This window comes from Peromyscus leucopus, chromosome 15 (genome assembly GCF_004664715.2).
Source record: "Peromyscus leucopus breed LL Stock chromosome 15, UCI_PerLeu_2.1, whole genome shotgun sequence".
In the NCBI taxonomy this organism is placed as follows: Eukaryota; Metazoa; Chordata; class Mammalia; order Rodentia; family Cricetidae; genus Peromyscus; species Peromyscus leucopus.
Window position 1 is genome coordinate 50,925,063 of NC_051076.1, and position 23,621 is coordinate 50,948,683.

The following is a 23,621-nucleotide window of genomic DNA, read 5'->3' on the forward strand; positions in this document are numbered from 1 at the left end:
GGCAGAGCCAGGCAGATCTCTGTGAGTTCGAGGCCAGCCTGGGCTACCAAGTGAGTTCCAGGAAAGGCTCAAAGCTACACAGAGAAACCCTGTCTTGAAAAACTACTGCCCCCCCCCAAAAAAAAGGAAAAGAAAAGAAATTGCCCAAATTGATATTAGAGATTCAGATATTTTTCTTGGAAGTGTGAGGTACTGAGAATGAAATCCTGATCCTCTGCAAGAGCAATATTTGCTCTTAACCACTGAGCCATCTCTCTGCCCCAGATCCATGTTGTTATTGTTTTTTGAGACAGGGTTTCTTTGTGTAGCCATGACTGTCCTGGAACTCACTCAGTAGAGTAGACTGGCTTCAAACTCGGAGATCCTCCTGCCTCTGCCTCCCAAGTGCTGGAATTAATGGTGTGCACCACTGCCACCCTGTTCATATTTAATTTTTTAATCCTCTAGTAATCTCTTGGATGGATTTTTGATAGAAAATAATATTGCATCATTTCACTAAATAAATCTCTTGAACACTGAATTTTTACTTTAAATGACTGACCTTCAGTTAAAAAAACCTCTTATTTTGATTAACAAAATGTTATTTTTAATGCACATTTTTGTAGGCACTGACAGTTTCTAGTCCAATTCAGTTCTTTTTTTAGCTTAACATTCCATTAAAAAAATGTCTTGTAAGAGGATTAAGACCTATATACTCAAAAGTGACAGAGGTAATGGGATTCAAGTCCAAATGTAATCATTAACAATGTATTGTGTGCATTTGAGTTTTTACAAAAGCTGTTCAATTTGCATCTATTCTATGTTTGTAGACTACTTTAGAAGCAGAGATAGTTTGGGCACACAAATAGATTTAAGAAATTTATTGCTGTCAGATTCATGGTATGTTGTGAATGTTTGTTTGATTATCATTTCTTAAATGAACAAACTAAGTCTTTTATATGGAACACACTAGAAAAATAATTTCAACATAGTTAAAACTTTTATATCTTGATAACTGGCGAAGTGTATATTACATCCATTATCTAAATCACTTGATGCAATGTTTTCCTTCATGAGCTCCCATTGCTCATGCTGCAGTCCTAAATTTTGATACTATTTCTATGTCTGGCATTTGAAACTCTAAGTTCAAATCTCTATGGTCATTCCAAGTGTGAGAAAGCATTTGTTAATCACAGTTTCAAGCTGGGTTATACTGGAGCATAGTCTGAATTATCGCGAGAATTTATAAGGAAGATGTTCACAAATAAGAAATCTGAGCAAGTCTGCATTGCTAAAATTCGGAGTGAAAACATTGACCAAGTTCTCAACATTCAGTCAAGTATTAACTTCCTTGTAATAAATATGGTGAGAATGCCACATTAAAACTTAGTCCATTTCATAATGCATTGAAATACCCATGATTTTATTCTTCCTTTTAATATCTTGGTCAGCACTGGGGAAGCCCTGGGTCAAATCATGGCTTTCCAATGGTGGTAGCAGTTGAGCCCTACACCCATTACCATGCCAGTGAGTATGCCCAGTTGACCTCAGAGTCTTGGAGAGTGATTCCCACTTAACAGAATCTTTACCAGTGAGTGGCAAGTTTCCCTCACTTCATTTTATCAGCAACATATATTATCAAAATTATCTGACCTATTCAGCTATGAGATTTTCACAGATGACCACACCCTCAGAAAAGCAGTGGGGTAGGGTGTCCCCAGAAGAGACACACAGGAATAAAAAATTCAGGCCCAGTGACATTTTAAAGAGGAAAATAAATAAAAAAGAATAATGTTGTATAAAAGTAAGTCTACATTTTGAAAGGATGGAACACTTGCATAAATACCCATGAGTATTTTGAGAGCTCAGAACTCATCAGTAAATATAATCTAATTGTACTGGCATAGAGATAGATATGCAAGCATCTTGGAGATCTCCTTGCCCAACCTTTGTCAGTCACTGATAGGAAACCAGAGGTCCCTAGAGAATCATTACCCTGTCCAGGTCCATAGAGAATCATCACATTTCCTGAGAAGCATCCTTTTTGGTCCTTACCAAGGTGTTTCTTATTTGTTGAATAAGCATAATGAGAACCAGACGTGAGGATTTTGAAAGACTGTTAATTAATTGACCAGGATGCTGGAAAAAATAACAATAAAAATGGCTAAGTGTGTGGTACTATGTAATTACCTGCAGTAGCAGAATGTTGGTAGCTTAAAGGCTAGTGGATATAAATGGCTGAAGATAACAAAAGAAAGAAAAACCTCACTAAAATACTAGCACATACGTCTGTAATTCTTGGGATAAAACCCTAAGATGAAAGCCTTTAGAGAGCCCTACTCTTTAATGTACTCTGTAATGAAAATATGATGTCTGAATAGATGGTTTTGTTTACAAAATATATCTGAAAATAATCTAAAATTTACTGTGCAGCAGTAATATGATGTTTTAAGGAAACACTGCAGTTGAAATCATCTTACTAGTTACATCTAGAAAAAATGATCAGTGTTTATATTTAGGGAGGTTTGTGATAAACTCTGAATAGAAGCTAGAAAAAGAAATAAAGCTTTCTATACTCCTCAGTCATCATCTTTGGGTCATGTTAGGTCATTGTCTCAAGTCAATATTTATTACTGGATTCTAATTACCCAGTCTTGAGATAACACATAGTTTACAAACGGAAGCTAACTGTAGTTCACATGAATACCTGCCTTTAAGTATCTAGCCGCGGTATCTCAGTTAAGTCTCTTCCATTGAAGTGTTAGCTTTTTGGCTTAAGTTATAAATTTCTGCAGATGTCCCTTATACTCTGTGCAAGTAATTTAATTACTAAGGAATCTATAAAAGAAAACCATTCATCTTACTCATGTGTATTAAAGTTTTCTTTCTTAGATTTTGTTTAAGATAACACATGAAGTGATGATGGAGATGTATACTCTAATGCCCAGGCGCAGAAAGATCCCCGACCATTCCTGCATCAGAATGCATTGCCATGTGGTTAATGCATATCTTTAGGGACAACACACTCAAATAAGACACTTCTCCAGAAACGCATCCACTTCTTCTTTATAAGGTGGACATTTGACTCCAAAATAAGAAGCCAAAAAAAAAAAAAAAATTACCCAGTGTCAGTGTTCATTTCTATAACTATGTAAGATACTCCTGAATTTCCTTCACAAAGCTGAGTGTAGTTCTGGGAGTTCCTCAGAATATTTTAAAATAAAGCATCCTTACAGTCATCTAGGAGAGAAAAGTGAACACATTGATGCATGAATATTGCTCTAATACACAACCCTTTAAAAAGCAGGGGAATTTGGTAAGCAGGAATAACGCTAAGGCCTGATGTTGTAGCCTTGTTATCCATGCCTTATGCAACATGAAAACATAGTTTAAAAGGCTAAATTGTAAAGGCTCTGAATGAAGGGAAGCTAGATATAGGTTTTCTTAATATACTGCCCCCCCCAAAAAAACCTCTCTTAATGTCTTTATATTTAATTACCACAACAGCTACCAAATTATATAAGTAAATACATATCTAATGTTGATCATTTCGCCTCTTCCCCTTCCTTGATTTTAAGATGAGTTTTAAGCCAGCTAATTAGGAATTTTGCTCTTGATGTCTCGTTCTAGTAGTTTCTGACATGACCAACCAACTATAGGACAGGCTTCCATTCTATGGCCAGAGGGAAATCAAGACATAGTAGTTTTGGCATTTTTAACTGTATTTCAATTTTTTTTAATTGTTTGGAAGAAATAAATTGTAAATCTTGATAGTAATTACGTGGATCTAAATATTATTTTGCCTTTAATTTTCTGTATAGTTTGAAATACTTTAAAGTTAATATAAAGTTTACTCTCTATATTTTTTTTTGCCATGAGAAACATTGTATATGACCCCACCAGTGAATTTCAAAATCATGTTTTTGGTCAAAAGTCAGAGATTCAATTTTTCTTGGAATTCAAAAGTATGTTTAAAATAATACACTTAAAATAAAACAAAATGTCCAGTCTTTTTAAATGTGGTTTAATAGCTGTCTAACATTCTCTCTCACTTGTGTTCTATGGTTGAGTTTTGAAACATATTATGCTTCATGCATGCAATTTATCATTATATTTTAAAGGCATGAGTCTGGCTGCTTTAGTTAAACTGCCTACACTTCTAAAATACAATATAAACACATAAATATAATATATAAGATCTCATTGCAAAAAGTTTTCCAAGGTTTTAGAAAATGCTATTGTTTTTGGTCTTTTTCTCTCTCTTAGTTGCACCTTATAAAATAAATGTTTTAAGAATGTGCAATATAAGAGTATACTTATTTAGAATACACATAAGTACAATGATTTAAAAGAAATACCTATACAAAAACATCCATGCTCCCTAGAAAGAGACTCAGTTTGGGTAGAAGTAGCTATTTTAGACATCCTCACAGAAATATTATAATACTAATATATTAATGTGTTTTAGAAGCAAGTTGTACTTTAACAGCCTCATGTATAGCTTAAAGAAGACCCGCATTCATTGTTTATGAATTAGAAAGGAAATTGGTGTAAGTTTACAGAGCCTTGAAAAATGTGCCCATCATGACCACTATGCAGCTTTTGAATGTTCAGCATGGTCTGTTCATTCAGGACGGGAAGTTTGCTCCGAGTGCCCAATAATGGTCAAGCACTTGCACAAATGTTGCACCTGGGACAGGGAGGAGTGAAGGGGGCAAAGGTCAACACCAGGCCTTAATAAGCGTTGACTAAACAGACTTCAGAGTCAGTGAAAAGTCCAGACGCCCCCCGCAGCGTCATCTTACATCTGATTTCTCTCTTTTCAACATGTGCCATAATCCATAAATACAGCCAAATCACTGGCAGCTTAGCCTTTGGTTTTGGTTTAGGTTTTATCTTCCAGAGACTCCCCCTCGTTCCCCTTCACAAAGATTTTAAAATTTAACCCTTTTGCATTCCCTTCTTAACCAAAGAATGCCACTGTTAGCTTACATCCATAACTCTTTCCAGGACAAGGGGCGCTTTAAGTGTTTCCTAAGACAGAGTACTGGTTGAGGGCTTCCTTTTCTCCTAAAATGTTTTGAATAAAGTTCTGGTAAATGACTAATGGATCAAGACAATTAAACAACTACACAATCAGCAAAACGTGTCTCTTTCATGAATATTTCCACTGCGGTAGACTTAAATGAATACTTAAACCCTTAAAAGGAATTGTCTTTCTTTCACTTACTATCACATAGAAGTTAAATTTACATATGAGTTTCCATATGTGCTTATGAGTGCTGAAAACGTCCAAATTTTGAGACTCTTCTAATTTCAGATTAGGTGACACAATTTGTCCTCTGATAATTTTATTAGCATAATCTTATGTTTGCACACTTGTCTTCTGGTTGTTCCCTTTAACCTTTGTTAAAAAAAATAAAATGAAATGAAATTCGCTCCTTTAAATCAGTTGTTTTCTGCCAGGAAATGTATGTACTCAAGGGGAACACAAGAATAAACTGGGCCTCCACCTTGAGCTTATTAAATGAGAGAACTCTTCCACTTGGAGGTGGGCTCATGGCACAAGCTAGGAGTGAGAGCCACCAAGGCAAATTCGGTGGCTTGTGTTTATGACACTCCAGATTTTCAGAATGCCAAATACATCTGTGTGAGCCCCTATATTTATCCTCGCATCTGTCCAGATAGCCTTGCTTCCTTTACAGTTAAGAATATAAAATAAGAAAACAACACAAGAGCACACTAGTATGTGCGTGACTCACAAACGTCTCAATGAAGGATGAGGCAAAAGCTCACTTAGTCCCAATGGCTGAGTGCACATCACACTGGATGGGAGGTGGTGACTGCTGTACAGCAAAGTTCAAGCTGCAGAACAGTCCTAAGAGTGGAAAGCTGCAAATGGTGTCCAGGGAGAGCTGAAGCGGGCCTGGATTTCCCATGGAGCTCCATGACAGAGTCATTCCCACGGTTTCACAGGACAGGAAAGGGACTATGGTGAGGGCAGACATTTTGCACAGCTGCAAAGATTCCATAATTGACTGTAATTTTTCCTGGATTTTTTTTTACCTAAATGAAAGTTAGGATCCATGAAGCAAAATAGAGTAAGAAATTTCAACCAGGAACCTACATAAATGAAAAACGCCAACATTCATTTTAATGAGATGTAAAGAGTTATTGTTGTATTAAATATTTGTGAACAGACAAACCCCACAGAATCAAGACTTGCTTAGTAGCCAGTCATACAACAGAAAAGAGGGAAATCGAAGCATCCTAGAGTCATTATCCTTATTTAAATCTATATTTTTATTATTTGGTAAGAACAAACAAAAATTTCAATACCAATTTAATTTAATAATTCTCATGATCCCATTACACATCATCTTCTATATCCCAGCTACAATTCATGACTAAATACGCTTTATGGTTCTGAAGGTAAAGATGAGTTTTAACTATTTATAAATTAACATCTTAGATGCCACCTCACTGTCATTGTTGTTGTCAGTTCATAATTTTGATCTCTTAGGACTTTAAACATAATCACATAGGATAAATTAGGTTTAGTTAAATCACAGCTATGAACTTACTTTTGTAATTGGCTTTTCCAATTCTAAGTTGTTATAAAAAAAAATCACTTAATATGAGAACAGCAATAAAAGCAAATGCTTAAACATATGATGACAGTTCTCACCCTAATGCACGGAAGGACAAATTGACTCACAGGAAGATACATATAAGATATCAGAACTTTAATTTTCCCAAGGTTTCTAAAGAATTGACTTCATTGTATTAGTGGCTAGATAATGACTCTCAGAAATGTAGATTCCACGGGCAGTCTTCTTCAATTTTTGTAGAACTTTCACACACACACACACACACACACACACACACACACACACACACACAATCCTAATGAGTGTTTCCATTCCCAAGATATATTTTCCAACATTTGCATAGTGTGGCCTTTAATAAAGCATCTCTGTTTGGACAGTCGGTATATTAGTTTCAGACCAGATAACTCCCCTCAAAATAATGAGAATAACTATGAAACCATGGACGAAACTGCTGTCAGCCCTCTTCAGTTTTCAGTGAAATTGATAATTGATCTTGATTTTCTTAATTTCTACCTGTTTTTGCAATGTGCACCTTGAGTTCAACTATTCTTGTAAGTTTGTATGTCAAAGTAATGTCAGGATCTCACAGGTTTGCCATTCCAAAAATACACTTTTAGAACAGAATATTTTTAACTGCAATAATAAATATAAAGACAATGATTTGAGTTAAGACTTTATCCAAAAGAGGGCTCAGTGGTAGAATGGGTGCTTAGCACATGTTGGACCTTGGGTTCAAGCCTCAATATCACCATGTCCCTAAAAAGAATTTGACAACAACAAAAAAATGGATGGCTACCAAAGTAGATGTCCACTTTCAAAGCATATATAACTAATGGAACTGTGTATTATATTTATATATTTAAAATACATAAATCACTGAACTACATATTATGTTATATACATATGCACATATATATCTCATCTTCTATTTCTAATACATTTGCTAGTAAAAGTATGATAAACTTCCAGGAAAATATTTTTCTTTACTTATTTTTCATATATATAATAAACCAAAAATCTTGATAATTGATATTTCCATGGAAAACTGAAAATGCATACATATATTCTAATAACAATTTATTTAAATGATGGGGAAAATAAAAATGGTATTCCATTCTTTCCTGCCAGTTCAACCATCATGCTAACATTTTAATGTACTTTTTAACCCAGGAAAACCAAGCTGTGTAAGTGCATGCAAACTTTTTGAATTTTAAGATGAAATAAGAGAATCAGATCCATCAAACGATTCTCACTGAAGAATAACATTGCAGCTATATTAATGGTAAAATTTTTAAATATTTTCAGTCAGTTTAGGTTGGCTGGTAGGGTGAAGCACAAAGACAGAACTGAGCCTCACAAAGCCTCCCCTGATTTCTGTCCCCGTCCTTCCTCTCCACATGGTCAATTAGAATTGAAAATCCTCTGCTGATTTCATTCGCTGGAATTTTTAAGCAGGTCAGGAAGAAAGATGTTATTGAAAGGAAGAATCTCATCTAAATAAGAAAGGAGTGTGCGGCCATCTGGCCCTAGCTATACGTATAAAAAGTTGTTTCAGCTGAACTAAGGGTTGGTGTTTTAAAAGATGTGCCAAAAAAACAACTCAAAATCCATCTACGGCACACACACACACACACACACACACACACACACATTGTCCTAAATGTTTCTTTTTAAACCTCCAAATATGCATTGGGTTCATTTCCTATCAGTGATTCATGAGCCCGTCTGACCCCAGCGCCTCACTGAGCCTGAGTGGGCTGCAAGCAGAGGGTCAGTCAATCACTTTCCGAACTCTCTGCCTTCATGGGGCGTCTAACAAAACAGTGGCTCTTTTGTAAGTTACAAAAATAACTTTGATAGTCCTCACTCAGATTAATTTTGAGTGTAGCACGCATCCAGATTGGAGGAATAAAATGTGGAGCCTAAAGCAGCCAAACCAGCTTCCCTTCTTTGCTTATTGCAACCAGAGTTTCCTGTGTACTCTCTGAAGAGCGCTTGGGCATCTGTGCACAATAATGTCAGGCCTTCAACCTACAGGCTAAGCTTAAAAAAAAAAAAAAAACCAGTCTCTCTCTTCATGAAGAGAGATTATGATTGCTGAGTCTACTTTTAGGACTCCAAGTGTTCAAAAACTGTCTAGTTTTGTAGTCATTTTGGTTCTGACCATCAAATTAGGACTGCAGTTTAGGGGTTGATTAAAGTATTTTTTTTTCCTCTGTGAAGTACCCATAATAATTATTTTGTCAATAAACTCATTTATTCAATACCTGAGCATAATTCTCACTTAGAAAGAATCATTATCAGTTGGTGTTGTTACCCAAATTTCCTTGTATTAAAATACACCACACTCTACAAAATTTCAAACACATATATAATATAATAACAAAAATGAATTGCAGTCGCAGACTGTGTTTCAATGTAGATGTTAAATATAATGCATACACGGTCACAGCCTCAGCTAATGCTGAGAAGCACACACAGCCAGTGAAATCTACAACAAAAAACTTGGAGTAAGAATATTCTCTGTAACCAAAGAGTCTTGATCCATCCCTGACATAAAATACCTCTGGTTGTTCTGTGTTTGGGTACACTCATCTACTGTTGGTTCTGCCGTCTCCAATAAGTCATTACCAGTGTGAAAGGAGAATGAGCCATAGGAAATTGTTCTTTCTTCGTTATGTTCTGAAAAACCATTTGTTCTTGGTTTGGTCTTACGTAGTCCCGCTATTTCAATCAAGTCCATTATCTTCTTGTCTTTGAAAGATGCCTTTCTAGTAACCTGTGTCCCCAGAGGGCAAAAGCAGGCCTGGCTTTCAGAAAGTAGGTGGACTCTAAATAAAACTATTTCCTCACTTTCTCTCTTGGATAAAGAAAATAAAATTATTTTTCATCAGGCCAGGACTCAGGATTCTAGTATGTGTTGGAAGGGATGGTTTACATAAAGCTAGAAAGTCATGCCTCAAAAAAAAAAAATCTATTTATTAGTTTACAGTGGAGCGCTACACCATAGAAATGCCACTCAACTTGCCTAAACTGTTTTTCTAAGCACAAAATGTGTCAATTCTTCAACTATATACTTTTCTGAACAATAATCACATGAAGCAATCTTTTTTTTTTATTCTCTTGCTTTAAAATAATCACACAATACATTGGCAAATAAATCCGTTGATGTGCTGATACGTTAGTGGAACTGTTCAGAGACACATGTGCTTTGAAAAGCTTTTCTAAATTAGAAGCACAGAGAATGAATTCCAGAGCTTACAAAATTGTATATCAAATGCCAGGCTGGTATATACCCCATCATCCTATATTACTAATAAGTTACATATCAAAACTTGATAGCTAAGGTGTAGTATATATTTAGAATTTTCTCCATTTGTATCTCAAATCCAGTCATACAGTGTGGTAAAAGTAATTATCTCTCTTCCATTTGATGCAAGAAAAATAAAATAATATCATACGTACGTTAATAAAGATCTGAGCACTTGTTTGGTGAGTGACTCTTTAGGGCAAGACTCACAAAGTAGAAAGGAAAAATAAAGAGCGGGAAGTCCTGCACAAAAACTGAATCCAAGTTTCATCTAATCCAGAGACCTACTCACAAAGGCACAAGAATGGACATCACTTCAAAATCATTTGTATACATTAACCTTTCCTCGAGGAATTTTAATAGTAAAAATCATTTAAAAGTCACCAAAATTAATAGCAAATGACGAATACTGATTCATAACGACTGTTAGTGTTGTAAAATGCTGAGCTAAATGGTTTTTAAACGCTTTTCATTTCTACACCCATTCATATTGAAATTCAGCCACCTCTGACATGTTCAATCAGCATATTAATAAGGCGTTCTGGAGATGGAGAACTCTGCCTGACTACATATATCATGATAAGCACACCCATACTGCCCCGTAAACACGTCTTCAAGAGAGCGATAGCTCCGAAGAAAAGACTGTCTTCCTGTGGGTGTCGGTTAACCCCACAAACACTTGAACTTCCTATGGGCACACACCCAGCAGACGCTGGCGTCTAGGTGATCGAAAATGTTGCCCACAAAGGCGAAATTTTATCTGTGATGACATCACCAGCTAACCTGGGTTCGCTGTGATGTATTTGTCTGGCTGGTGTGTACGTCTTAAGTGTGTGTGAGAGAATGAGAGAAAGACACCGAGGCGAACAGAACGGTGCTTACAGAACAGCACCCTCAGAAACCCTCTGCAGCCCTCTGCAAAGCTTGCAAGAACCTTCCCACAGACCTCCGACTTCTGCTCCCCACCCACCCACCCGCGATCTTATAGAGCTTAAGTTTGTTCAAAAATGCTTTCCCCACACAGGCGAATTCTGTTTCGTTTAGTTAACACACTGTGAATCCTCAAATATTCTGCCAGGATCCGTGGAGATGGGGTTTCCACACCAAATGAGGCGTGTGCTTCTACGTGAAATGGTGCAGGAGTTGCAGAGTCCCTGGGGACCTGCCTTCGAGTGCTTGAGACATCTTGGTTTTAAAGGTAACGAAAGGGTTAAACACTGAGTCTGTCTAGGGTAGGAGAAAGGGGATATTGTTGTCTTTAATCTTTCCGCAGTATGTGTACGACTTCCATCCCGGATCTGCACATAGCAGTGGAATAGGCTCGGCATGCATTGCGTGCAAGCTCCTTGATTGTGGAAGGGGGGGGGGGGGGAGAGAAAAAAAAAAAAACCTGGCTGGAGTCCAGACAGGCTGGAGCTCTGTTGATCATTATGTCTAGCCTTCAGGTGTCTCAGCACACAGTGGGCGGCGGTGGGGGAGGTGTAGATACCATGAGAGCAGACAAAGAAAAACTGGTGTATTTTTAAAAGATTATGTGAAAATTCGTGCTCAAGCCTCCTTTTAGAAAAAACGATTCCTAGTGTCTTGGACTTTTATAATTACAGCACAGACTCAGCTCTGGCACCTCTCTAAGCCATAATTAGTTATGTCTGGAGCCTTTGAATAATTCCTTTCAATAATTGATGGAGTTAATATTCTCTTTTAAGAATGGGGAGGGCAGTGTGTTCTTATAAACTCTCTTTCTGTCCGGGGCTTTGTTCAAAATCCTCATCAGTCATAATCACACGGATTTGATTTGCAGTTTCATTTCTTACGAGACTAAACTTAGAACTTTTTAAGGATTTGGATGATTCTAGAAGGAAAGACATAATACACTGCTGGATTGCTCTAGCTGAATATGAAAAAAAGCAGTAACAGGAACATTTTTCTACCATTTGTTTCCAATTATTGTATAAATTAAAAAAAAAAAACAGCTCTGAATGTCACTTCTGTTTAAAACTCCATCAAAAAAAAAAAAAAAAAATCTTACCACAAATGTAACTTAGATGTGAGCTTATAGCTTTGCTCCCTCCAGCAGGAAGAAATCCTAAATTATTTTATTCTTTGAGGATTCTTCTATGAAGAAGCTTCGGCATGCTTCCTCCCCACCCCCACATCCTCACCCCACCCTATTAGGAATTAAAAAAAAAAAAAATCTTTCTATGGAGGCCTTCCTCCTAAGACAGAAAGCTGTCTTTTCCTTCTCCACAGTGTGACCACTTTCAGTTACCAGCACTCCTCCTCGGACCTCATTTCACATTTTGTGGACAAAACCCAAAACCTAGTTCAGTCTCGGTCATTATTGTAAAATTTTAAACACTTCGAAAATGAATCAAAAGAAAGCCCTGGCTTGAAGCCATTGTTCAGATTTAAGAGCTATTTGCCTCCAAGTGGCTTCAGCAGTCTTTCATGGCTAATTATAATAACTGTCAGATGTCTGGAAAGTGTGGGGTGCCCCAGTCAGTGGAGTCAGCAAAGTTTGTCTTTTATTTTTCCTGAGGACAAATCAAAACTGATTAGACATAAAGAGAGAAAAGAAGAACTAAGTACATATGTGTGTGTGCCTTCATTTTTTCCCTATGAACAAAGCAACGTGCTGGAGCAATGTCCCAGTGCGGAGCCTCCTGCAGCTACTCTGCAGAAAGCCTGACTTTTCTTTTTTAATTCTTTATCTTTCACACAAGAAAGCATGCAACAAATGCTCCTGGAATGCTTCCCTGCCCTTTGGCTACCTTTCAAACTACACATGAAAGAATTCCCTGACAAATCTTCGAATATTTTACGCTTCTGACAGAAAACTATTTGAATCAGCACACTTGACGGAAAGAAATGTATACTTACAATTTCTAAATGCTGCTTCTGGCTGTAGTTCCTCACGCCTGCAGGCAGAACAGGGGCTTCTCCCCAGGCTGGGGTGCAGGTGCAGAGTCCTGTTTGCTTGCCCAGGAAGCCGGAGAAGCATTTCCTAAAGTCCCTCGGAACTCAGCCACTTGTACTCAGGCATCCCCGCTCCTGTGGAAACCGTACTATCTGCAGTTCTGAATTGAACTAAATTAGAGCCCATGCGAAAGGCAGGGGCAGGCAGTCATGTGAGAGACACACAGCCATCCTATTGGCCACAGAGCCATAGCTTAGGCATTCTGCCTTTTCTACTATTGGTGAAGAGTTAAAACTGAAAGCATCAAGATCCTCCTCTTCTGCCTATTTGTCCTTTATGTGTGGAAGAATGACTGTAGGATTTTACAGGGGCAGAATCAGTTAGGAGCCACTGAAGTCATCCCTTCCAGAAACTGTGGGAGGGGGTGGAAAGCTCAGCTTTTGCAAGATTTCTTTTTCCCTTTTCATCCCCTTGACCAGAAATATTGTGTGTGATTTGCCTTTAAGAAAAAATGTTGTTGTTGTTGTTGCTCTTCCCTCAGGTTCAGAGATGACAGACATAAATTATCATTGCTTTCCTTTGCAGAATTCGTCATATTGAGGAGCATAGAATCAAGGTCTTCCAATGATAAGTTTCCTAATTTTATTTTGAAAATTAAGGAGGCTTTGGTGCAATTCTAAACCAACACACTACATTATTCATTAGTGATGCCAGCAACAGAATTAAGTTTTTGAGTCTTTATTTCATTTTGGAGAAAACCAAGGGGAGAATAACTCTGGAAAATATCAAAAGGCAAAATGTCAAAGTAATTAAATCAGGGACTCAAACTAACTGGGTTAACGAGGAAATACATTCTTCTCACTCAAAGCCCGTCTTTAATTACTTCTTTAAGTAACACAAAATGTCCATGAAACTTGGAAACTGTATTTTCCAGTTATTCTGGGAATATTTATGTGTTAGATTTCTTAAAGCACCTGAGGTATTCGTTAAAACTTAAAGGTTGAGGTCCCTTAAAGATCATCAAGGTGATGTGGGTGTGCCAGACAAATGATGGCTGCTTCATAACACTAATGGACAGTTATGTCAAATGAAAGCCATCCTGCGGAACAGTACCCTGCCCTTGTTGACAGTACCTCTAAAGAGCCAGTCACTCTTTCATTTATTCAGTCTTCAAGATAACCCATGAAGTCTACTTTATTACTTTCATTTCTCAATGAGAGACTCACAATTTTCCACAATGCTATCTTTCAGATCTTAACCCATTGTCCATGCCTCCATTTTCATGGCTCCCAGAATAATTACAGTTATTTCTGGATACTGTACTTTATGCCAGGGATATATCAAGAATACATCTTTATCTCATCCTCACAAATGTAACTGAGTTAGCTGTTTGTTTGTTTTAGTATATTTTATTAATGTTTTGAGAAATTCTTAGAACATGATTTAATCATATTTGCCCTCTAATTCCCTCCCTAACTCCCCTCAAATCTACCTCCACCTCCCCACCCCGTTTGTATCCTCTTTTGTTTTTTTCTCCTTAAATAACCCATCTAGTCCAATTTACTCACTGGTGTGGGGCATCCACTGAAGCACAGTACCAGCAGCCACACCCTTAAAAATAACAGCTGACTTTTGGTTGCCCAGAAGCTGCCAGCTGTTGCTATTACCCGAATTTCATAGATGAGGAAATGAGTTTCAAAGGTCCAAGGTCCTGTAGTTCGTAGCTGGTGTCCTGTGATACCTATTTATTTACATATACAACTCTCTTTTTATGTAGACAATACAGGAATTCTCGGGAGGTCTTCACAAGCATCAAGTACCTCAATTATTCCCTTCCTGGTGCAACATATTCAAATATTTAAGCATAAGTATGGAATATTCACTATTGTCATCAATATACGCTAGGTTCAGACTCAGATTATATTGTAATACGGCCCATAAGGGACTGGAAACACAGTCAAGGCACAACTGTAGAATCGTATTTACATCAGAGCCCCACAACAGGTTTACACTGTAGCATATGGCATAAGAGCTTGAAGACTTTCTGGAGTGTAGTTCTGGGCATCAGAAGCACTACTACTGGTCCAAATGCTGAAACACATCAATTAGTAGGAGAACAAGTCCTAGAACCTTTCAAAATGAGGGTCAAAATGTCCATCTCAACCTGGGAAATTCAGTGTTCTGCCCTTCCCCCCTTGTTGCCTTTTAAATAGGACAATTTAATGCCCCTGTGTCATCAAATTTTACCTATAACTATCAGTCTTTCAAATAAGCCAACTTGTCTGAACTATTTGTGAAGCTCACTGCTCCATGTTTTTGGAAGTGTGCCTCCTTTTGGTCTTCTATTTTCCTAATATTCTTCCTACCTTTCTAAGACTTTTTCTTGTTCATTTCTTGTACTGTGCTTCCTCTGGTCTCTTTACAGACGTGTATTTTGTAGTCTCCTTATGACCTTATTTTTTACTCTAGAGATTTTAGTATATGAACAGATTGTACTTGTGAATGCTGAACTAAAGCAGACAGAGGGCAAGAATACAATGAAGAGAGAAAGCTCTGCTTCCCATTCACCACACTGTTGCTAATTACAACTTGATACTGAAGGTTGGTTTCTGTTTGCCCCACCCTCCCCTCCTCCCAGGCTGAAAGCCAAAATTGTAGATCTTGTAGACTGCACAACATCCTTTCCTTTGGATGTCTCAATCCTAGGAACACAACACTTTCAACATCAAAGTCCCTGTTTCTTCCTCAAATTGGGCAATAACTCAATGAAAGTTTCACTGTCTACCAGAGACCAAAGGTGATATAGGAGAAAGATCAAATCATCTTCAGAGAACTTAATACCTAGATAATTAGCATACCCTACACATCCCTTGGTTTATTCTATCACATTCCAGGTGAGCGTTCTAAACGAAGATGAGCCAATGCATCCTAGTTAGGATTAGATCTTCTCTCTTATTTAAAGCTTTGTGGAACTCCACTCACTTTTCTCCTGGCAGCAATGAAAATAGAAATAACACCAATAAATTCATTTAATGATGATGTATTTTTCTCAAATTTTCAAAGTTGCATGAATGTGCTTTTTAAATGTACTCAGATAAACTTTTCAAAAAGTCTTAGTCACATAAAAATATTTGGATTAAAAGGAACATTTTGGCTTTCAACATTCAGAAAGAAATGTATTGGAAAATGAAAGTTATTGATGGCAGAATTCAACATACTAAGTTACATGCTATTAATTAGATAAGCCCAGATATAGAACATGCTATGAATCCAAAAATGCTTCCAAGAAAATATACTTTTCAATAACAATCCATTATATTCATAGAGGAGTCACTGCATCTTCAGGCTCTTTAACTTTCATTTCATATTTATCAATGACACTCACAATATAAGATAATCAAGAAATAGGTATAAGTATTACCCTATCAATACAAGAAAACTGCAACCTGAAAATGCTATGATGTCTAGAAATAATAAAATAGAAACAGCTCTATGTCTCCACATCCTCAACATTTAACACTACAGTGAGGACACAATGATGTGTGTCTTGAACATGCAAACAAATTACTAGATTAAGAATTGAATCATGGCCTCAAACTTTCATTCAAAAGTAAAAGAGTAACAGAAGTTTCTGCTTTCACACATTTGTGCTCAAATTGTTTTCATTACAAAATTAGCTCTTGGTGGTAATTTTGTTTATTTGCCATGGGTGGTCTGAGCCTTGGGTGGGAAAATTGAGATCAGATGAAAATGAGTTATCTGGACAGGAAGTTTCTCAGCCATCCTGAATTTCCAATAAGCACACATTGGGAAGTGTGGCCAGATCACAGAGAGATGAACCAAGCACACCAAAGCAAACCTCTCTCAGTTTTTGTTCAATGCCAAAAGACAAAATTTAATCTTTTGGGAAACTTAGACTTTTTTTACCTTGAAATGGCTAAAATGCTTTTAATTTTTCTTGACTTATTATTTTCTCTAGAGTGTAAAGACTACATTTCTTACAAGTAATCAAAAGTTAAATAATTTAAACAATGAAAATTAGCCAAATATATGCATGGTTTATGTAGGGCACAGCCAATAACTCAATATTTTGATTTTTCATTTTCATGCGGCTGTTCAGCATCAGGTAGAAATGAGAAAATAAGCAATCTGACCAACTGGTATGTTAATCTTCTAATCCCAAACCCTCAGCTGATTTAGAGGCAAAGTTTATTTCCTGTTTTCCTTTCATTGTAGAACAGCAGTTACATAGACAGATCCTATATGTTTAGAATTAAGTTGACCAACACAAAGTGACATCGTTGCCTAATCAGATTAATATAGCACACTTACATTTAGACAAAAGAACAAAGATTTTATGAGAGTTTGATGTTCACTTATCAATATATCATGCTTTGACATTCACATACAAACAGAAATGCTTCAAATCATTGTGCACATGAAGGACTTAGGCCTTGTTAAAACACAGGCTGTATTTATGATGATCTGAAGTATGGTCTTAGACTATTCAGAGTAAAAGCCCTGAGTACTGCTGATGCCTCTGGTCAACTGACTTCCCTTGTGTACAAAGACTTGACTCTTAGACTAGAACATAATATTACAAACCAGCACCTTGCTGGTGGTGTGATAGTCACCCCAAGGAAAGAACCTCTCTCGGGCTTCCTGTTTGTTTCTGTTCTCCTCTTTCCCAACTGTAGCTGTTTCTCCTCGCTTTGTGCCACAACTTACTCTCAAAGAATGGCATATTTACTCACTGAACTTCAAGGGAAGAGGTTCCAGAAAGCTTCACCCATTCATCCTTCACATAGCAGCAAACTGAGTCTATAAAATTCGGCTCCCCTGATTCACACACAACCCCAAAATACACCCCTGATTTTGGCTAGCTACTCCTTTTGTCTACTCCTGGACATCCTGGTGATTTTGATTTACAACTCCAACTGTGGTCACAATTATTGACATCTTGAGTTATATGTTTCTTCTTTCTCAATACCTGATACTTTGGGATTTCTTTATTTGTGTGTACTTATAATTTTTGGTGTGATACTGTTGTTCTTGCCAAAGCTAGATTTCAAATTAAACTTTTGCTTTTTTTTTTTTTTAAATATTTGTGTGGTGTTGTACTTGTCTTGGTGGGTTAAAGAACAATCCCTAGGAGTGTTGTCTTCCTAAACAGTATCCTCTCAGGTAGGTACAACCAGATAAATCATTTATTCATTTGTGCAGCCAGTGGGAAAATTGTAGGCAATGTGACACTTGGAGAGAAAAAAATTTTGATCAGAGTAAAATCATTTTGTAATCCTCAAGTTAATACCATGAAATAGCTCATGACTTCTTTCTGCTTTAGGTATGAGTATTTCTTCTGACACCACAGGTAGGATGGACTGTGATGATCCTGAGTTTCAGTGTCTACAAATGCCCATGTGCTGTGACACAAGGACATGGCAAGGCTGAAATACTTGAACCACTACTCAGGAGCTGGGAATACTTACAGAAAGGTCGACCAGATAGTTTTAGACTTTTAGGATCTTTATTTGACAAAGATTTCTTTTATATTTCTTATTTGTCTAAGGAAATACTTCCGAGGCCATGATAACCATGGACTTAATTTTTTTTAATGGTAGCCAGCATCTAACAGTCTACTAAATTTAAGAAATTAGTTACTGGCACTGACAGAAAGAAAGAAAGAAGGAAGGAAGGAGGAAGGAAGGAAGGAAGGAAGGAAGGAAGGAAGGAAGAGAGAGAAAGAAAGAAAGAAAAAAGAAAGAAAGAAAGAAAGAAAGAAGGAAGGAAGGAAGGAAGGAAGGAAGGAAGGAAGGAAGAAAGAAAGAAAGAAAGAAAGAAAGAAAGAAAGACAGCAGAAGACATAAGGGACAATGTTTTATTGTGTGACTCTAACTTCTTAACCTGGATAAATCCATGCCATCATGCACACGGTAGGTATTTATCAAAGTTTCAATTATGGAAAGTATTCAGATTAGCACTAGACTTCTGAGATTCAACAATATAGTCAACTCCAACTTCATTTCCAGCTCTTGGGTGGTCTAATGTTGGGATAATTAATTAAACCCGGAGAAAAGCATCTGCTATTCACATTTCGTCTTGGATGAGAGAAATGATTTTATCCATTACTTAAGGAAAGCTAATACCCAAAGGCTGCACGTTAGCACTGTCTTGAATTAGGACTTGCCAGATCTGAAAACCAGCTATTCACATGGAATCTACTTTAATAACTTATGAAAATTTAAATTAAATTGGATTAATAATTTAAGTAGAAAGTTCCACCAGTGAAGCTTAAAATTTTAAAGCTTTAGTATAAGCAGTGCAAACAGTAGACAGAAAAATGTGGTGCTGGATGTAGTATTTTAACATTGGTCTTAAAAGCAGAGGAGACATTTCCTGTTAGGATTTATCAGAATAATACATAAAGGGGGAAAATAAAACTTTGACTCAAAGGCTTAAAAAAGTAGAATCATTCCTTTTACCCACCAAATACACAAACCAAAACTTTTTTCCACTATATCTTAGTCAAAAGTAATGGAGGTGAGGGAAATGAAAACACTACCATTTATTGACTGCTTTAGGAGATGACTGTTGTGTTGAAAATATCTTGTTTAACCATTGGCATTACAGAAGGGTCCAGGTAGTGAAAAGCTATGAAAAGAACCTCAGAGGACACAAACAGGGGTGAAGGGTAATGGAACCTGAGGTTCAGGTTCTGCATGGGAGGAGAATAAAAACAGACATGGGTTGATCTAAACTTGAGTGCTGAAGGCATAGGACTAGCCTTTAGGTTAAAATGTATGTGCACAAATAAAGCTCTACCGTTCAGTCTCATGAAGGGCATCAGGAAAGTTGTGGTCACTGCAGGAAGGAACAGCATTTCAATCATCATCTCCTCTGGGCCACTACTTGTGTGATCAGCTCAACACTAACAGACATTGTGGCCCTCCATACTGGATTCTTATAGATCTGTCTTTTAGGAAATCCCATAGCAGCACTTCTCATGCGCCAGTCCTCCATGGTCTAGGTTTGGGCCTTGGCTAGAAATCCAATCAGTTAATCCAATGCCTTTTTTTTTTTTTTTTTGAAACGGCGAATTATAACTAAGGGGCTTGGGTTCAGAGCACAGACTGAAAAGGAAGGAAATTGCGCATTATGCTCACTAAGAATAGAGTAAACGTTATGTTAGTCTTCAGCAATAAGGAATGGACATAGAGCGCACAGATGTGGAAATGATAACTCTCCAGTTTTCTGCAGTGATATGTTCAGATTTTGGTTCAATGACAAATTGTGTTTTGAATCTTGTATGTCCTGACAGCTGTCATTCAAGCCCTAAAGACATTAGTCCTAAGGATTGAGAATTGACAATTCTCTGCTGGATACAGAAACAGACATCCAGACTATATTTCTAACCATTCCTTCATACTATAAGTAAAGAGGTCCCAGTGTCTCCCTGGAATGGATAATAAGCAGACTTTTAATAAAGACAATCTTTCTTCAGTGTCAGCCAAGCTTCTTGAAAGAACTGCTACATGTTGTCTAATTTTTGCCAAAGGTACCATATGAGTTCTAAATAAATTTGTATTTGTAATATGCATAGTAAGACTGAACAAATCTTTTTTGATAATGTAATATTGACCTATATCACCAATGGGGAAAGAAAAAATGAGAATAATGTTCTTTTCTGATGTTATAAGAAGAAATGATATGATGTAACTAAACACACTGAAACAATGCATGTAAAATGAGAAAAGCATTAATTCCTAGGCTTTACTATATTATATGTATATGTATGTGTATATATATACATATATATATATATATGAATATATGTAATTACTCTGTTTAATAGACTGTACATATGAGGCTATAATAAAGGAAACAACCTCTCATATTTATGAGACTCAAATCTTGTCAACCCTAATACCCCAGCTGTCTAGAATATTGGTCTGAGTATATTTCTTATGACTGTGTCTCTTTGATGTCTTATGTTCCCTAGTGCCTGTGAATTGTCTGATGTTCATTACGGTCCTTAGATCAGTTTTTCAATCACTGTTTTTACTCTGTCTATGTCATTTATCATTTCACATCCAGATTGTCTCTTTGATTTAAAGTCATAACAACTCCCTAAGAGGAGAGGGCAGCTCAAGTTTATTATTGTTCTTCAATTGATTCTAACTTCTCCCTAAAAGAGGGCTTTGCACAAGTACCCAGAGCTTTGCAAAGAAAGAGAGGCCACTCTTCTTATTTGCTAACATCCATGAAGGAAACGGTGAGATCAAACATCGCATCCCCGATGGAAAAATCTCAGTTGCAAGGACGGTTCCCCTTCCATCCCAATGCCCCACTGCTATAGCCTTTGCAGCCCTTAGCCTTTCTAGATCACTGTAAACCTTGGTGTGCTCAGATCACCATTAGGAAGTTCATCTAACTTGCTCTCTGCCTCTCAGCTTACACACACTGTCACTCCTGGGCCTGTTGTGTTTTGTCGCATTAAAGGATTAGAAATCTGCCCAGACTCTGTAGCCAGGTTGAAGGAGATTGCTACATGTGCTGCAAGAGCACACACTATTTAGCTAGAATGCCACCAAAACTCAGAATTGCTACACGTATCAAAGCAGCCTTTTCATGACATTTTCCTGAATATTAGGGCATCTAATTAAATTATGCATGCTGCCATGCCCAAATAAGGCATTTGCTTCATTTTAATAGGGAGTGACATATATTTCTCTATCAGAAAAGATTTCTACACAGCTTTCCATGCAATGAAGTCTAATTTTACACCTAATATATGGATATATTCACACCATTTTTCTCTTTAAAGTATTTTCACTCTGTTTAAAGAGGTAAAATATCCTTGCCCATATCTTGAAATTAACAATTTTTTTGATAGCTACCTTCAACTTTTCATCTTGTTTTTATGGCATATATTCTTGTCCTGTGCCCAGACTGAACTGAACACAGCATTTGAGTACACAATTTAGAATCCACATAATTATTTTGAATGGGTTCTTTCAATGTTTTAGATGACTATTGAAATTTATACAATGGGGTCAAATTGCAATTTACAAACTTTTGTGCATATTGAAGTGATTTCTTTGGCAGTGATAAGTTCTCAACAAACGATGATGATGGCAGTTATCTACTGCTGGTCTGAGTTTAATTTTAGTCATTTTTATTCATGATATTCCAAGCCATGTGTGGTAAAGAAGGAGTAACTTCTGAAAGTGCCACATTCCTTTGAGATGCAGTTTATCACACTGCTCAAGTCTATACATCAAAAACAAACAGTTCATGCAGAAAAGTGTGTCTGTTCTTTGGAGGGAGGTAAATAGATAAGCTGTCCAAGGTACAAAGAACTAGAGCATGCATAATGCACATTTGAGATATTCTGTTGCTTAAGTGACGCATTCAATCAATATCCTTCAAAGCCCTTTTCTTGTTGTGTTATTTGTTTGGGTACTGTCACAATTTCCCATTAAATTGTCTATTTCAGAGGCTATATTTTTCTCAGTTTCCAATTTCATTTGATTAGTATTCTTTAAATCCTTTTGCTATGTATGCAAATTATCATCTATCACCATCATGTCATTCTTCTGCTCAAAGAACTTCAGTGGTTTCCTATCTCTTGTCATATTGAATTTAACCATTTTAGCTGATTTTTTAATGGCTATGGTTCTGTATCCCTCCACTAATCACATACCATTATTTTCTAGTTTTATATAACGTTCTGTAATGTAACCAGGACTGCTGTTCACAGTTATACAAACACGTCATGTTAGTCTCACTCACTGTATCTTTGTCCTGTTCTTCCTCCTGTCCATTCTTGTCCACCATGTGTATGTCCACACATGTTGTGCATGTACTCATATGTGCATGCATGTGTGTATGAATATCTCCCTGTGTCTGTATGTGCCCATGCATGTTGTCCATGTATAAATGTGTGTGTATGTGAATGCATGTGTGTATGCATGTCTCTGTATGTGTTTGTGTGTTAGCTTTTCTACTCATTTCTTTTGTTTCTTCATTTGCTAAAGGCTGAAGGCTTGCCTTTCTGACATCTTTCCTAAGTACCTCCAAAATAGCCTTGGTTATCTTTAAAAATGTCTTGCCACATGGGAGTCCTTGCCCTGGAGGAGATGGGCATGGGGGGTGGGATGGGGAGAGGGCGGGAGGAGGGAGGGCAGGGGAATCGGTGGCTGATATGTAAAATCAAATCAAATTATAAAATAAAAAAAATGTCTTGCACAAAGGCACACATAGCCTCTCTAGCCACATAGCTGAGACTTTCTTCTTGTTTTCCTGCTTCAGTTGTCTGAATTAATGGTAGCTTTTGCAAACTTAGAGGCTTACTTTATCTAGGCACACTACGCAACAATGCAGAAAGCAAATGAGCTGTTCGCTTACACATATGATAGAGTCATGAAAACAACCAGTGGCTGCAGGACCCAAGACCTCGAGTTCATTCACTCTAGGAAACACCATGTTCCTAGGGGTAATTTCTCCCTTGAACGTTAAATTCCATGTATGAAATGAAAGGCAGGCAGGATAAAATAATGGGAACCACATGAACGTATGCTTTGCTTTAAGCCTGCTGTGCTGGCTGAGACCCTGTGTCTGTTCAAGCTACATCACTTTCCTGTTTCCTTAAGACTCTATAATTCCTTGACAATGGTTTATGCCTTTTATTTTTCAAAGAATATGGTAAAACACTAAGGACATACTTAGCATTCTATAAAACATTTTCGCCGGGATGTGCTAATTCAAGCCATAGCCATAAGGAATTTGGGTAAATCAATTTGAT

General features: G+C 37.1%; 1 long non-coding RNA gene across 1 annotated transcript in view; it reads right to left on the reverse strand.

Annotated features, from left to right (window-relative positions):
- Nucleotides 1–12,987, reverse strand: part of LOC114707205 — a 33,511-nt gene extending 20,524 nt beyond the window's left edge. The window contains exon 1 of the long non-coding RNA XR_003736619.2: nucleotides 12,781–12,987. This is a non-coding gene — a long non-coding RNA (uncharacterized LOC114707205). The remainder of the gene's footprint in view (nucleotides 1–12,780) is intronic.
- Nucleotides 12,988–23,621: the final 10,634 nt, after the last annotated feature.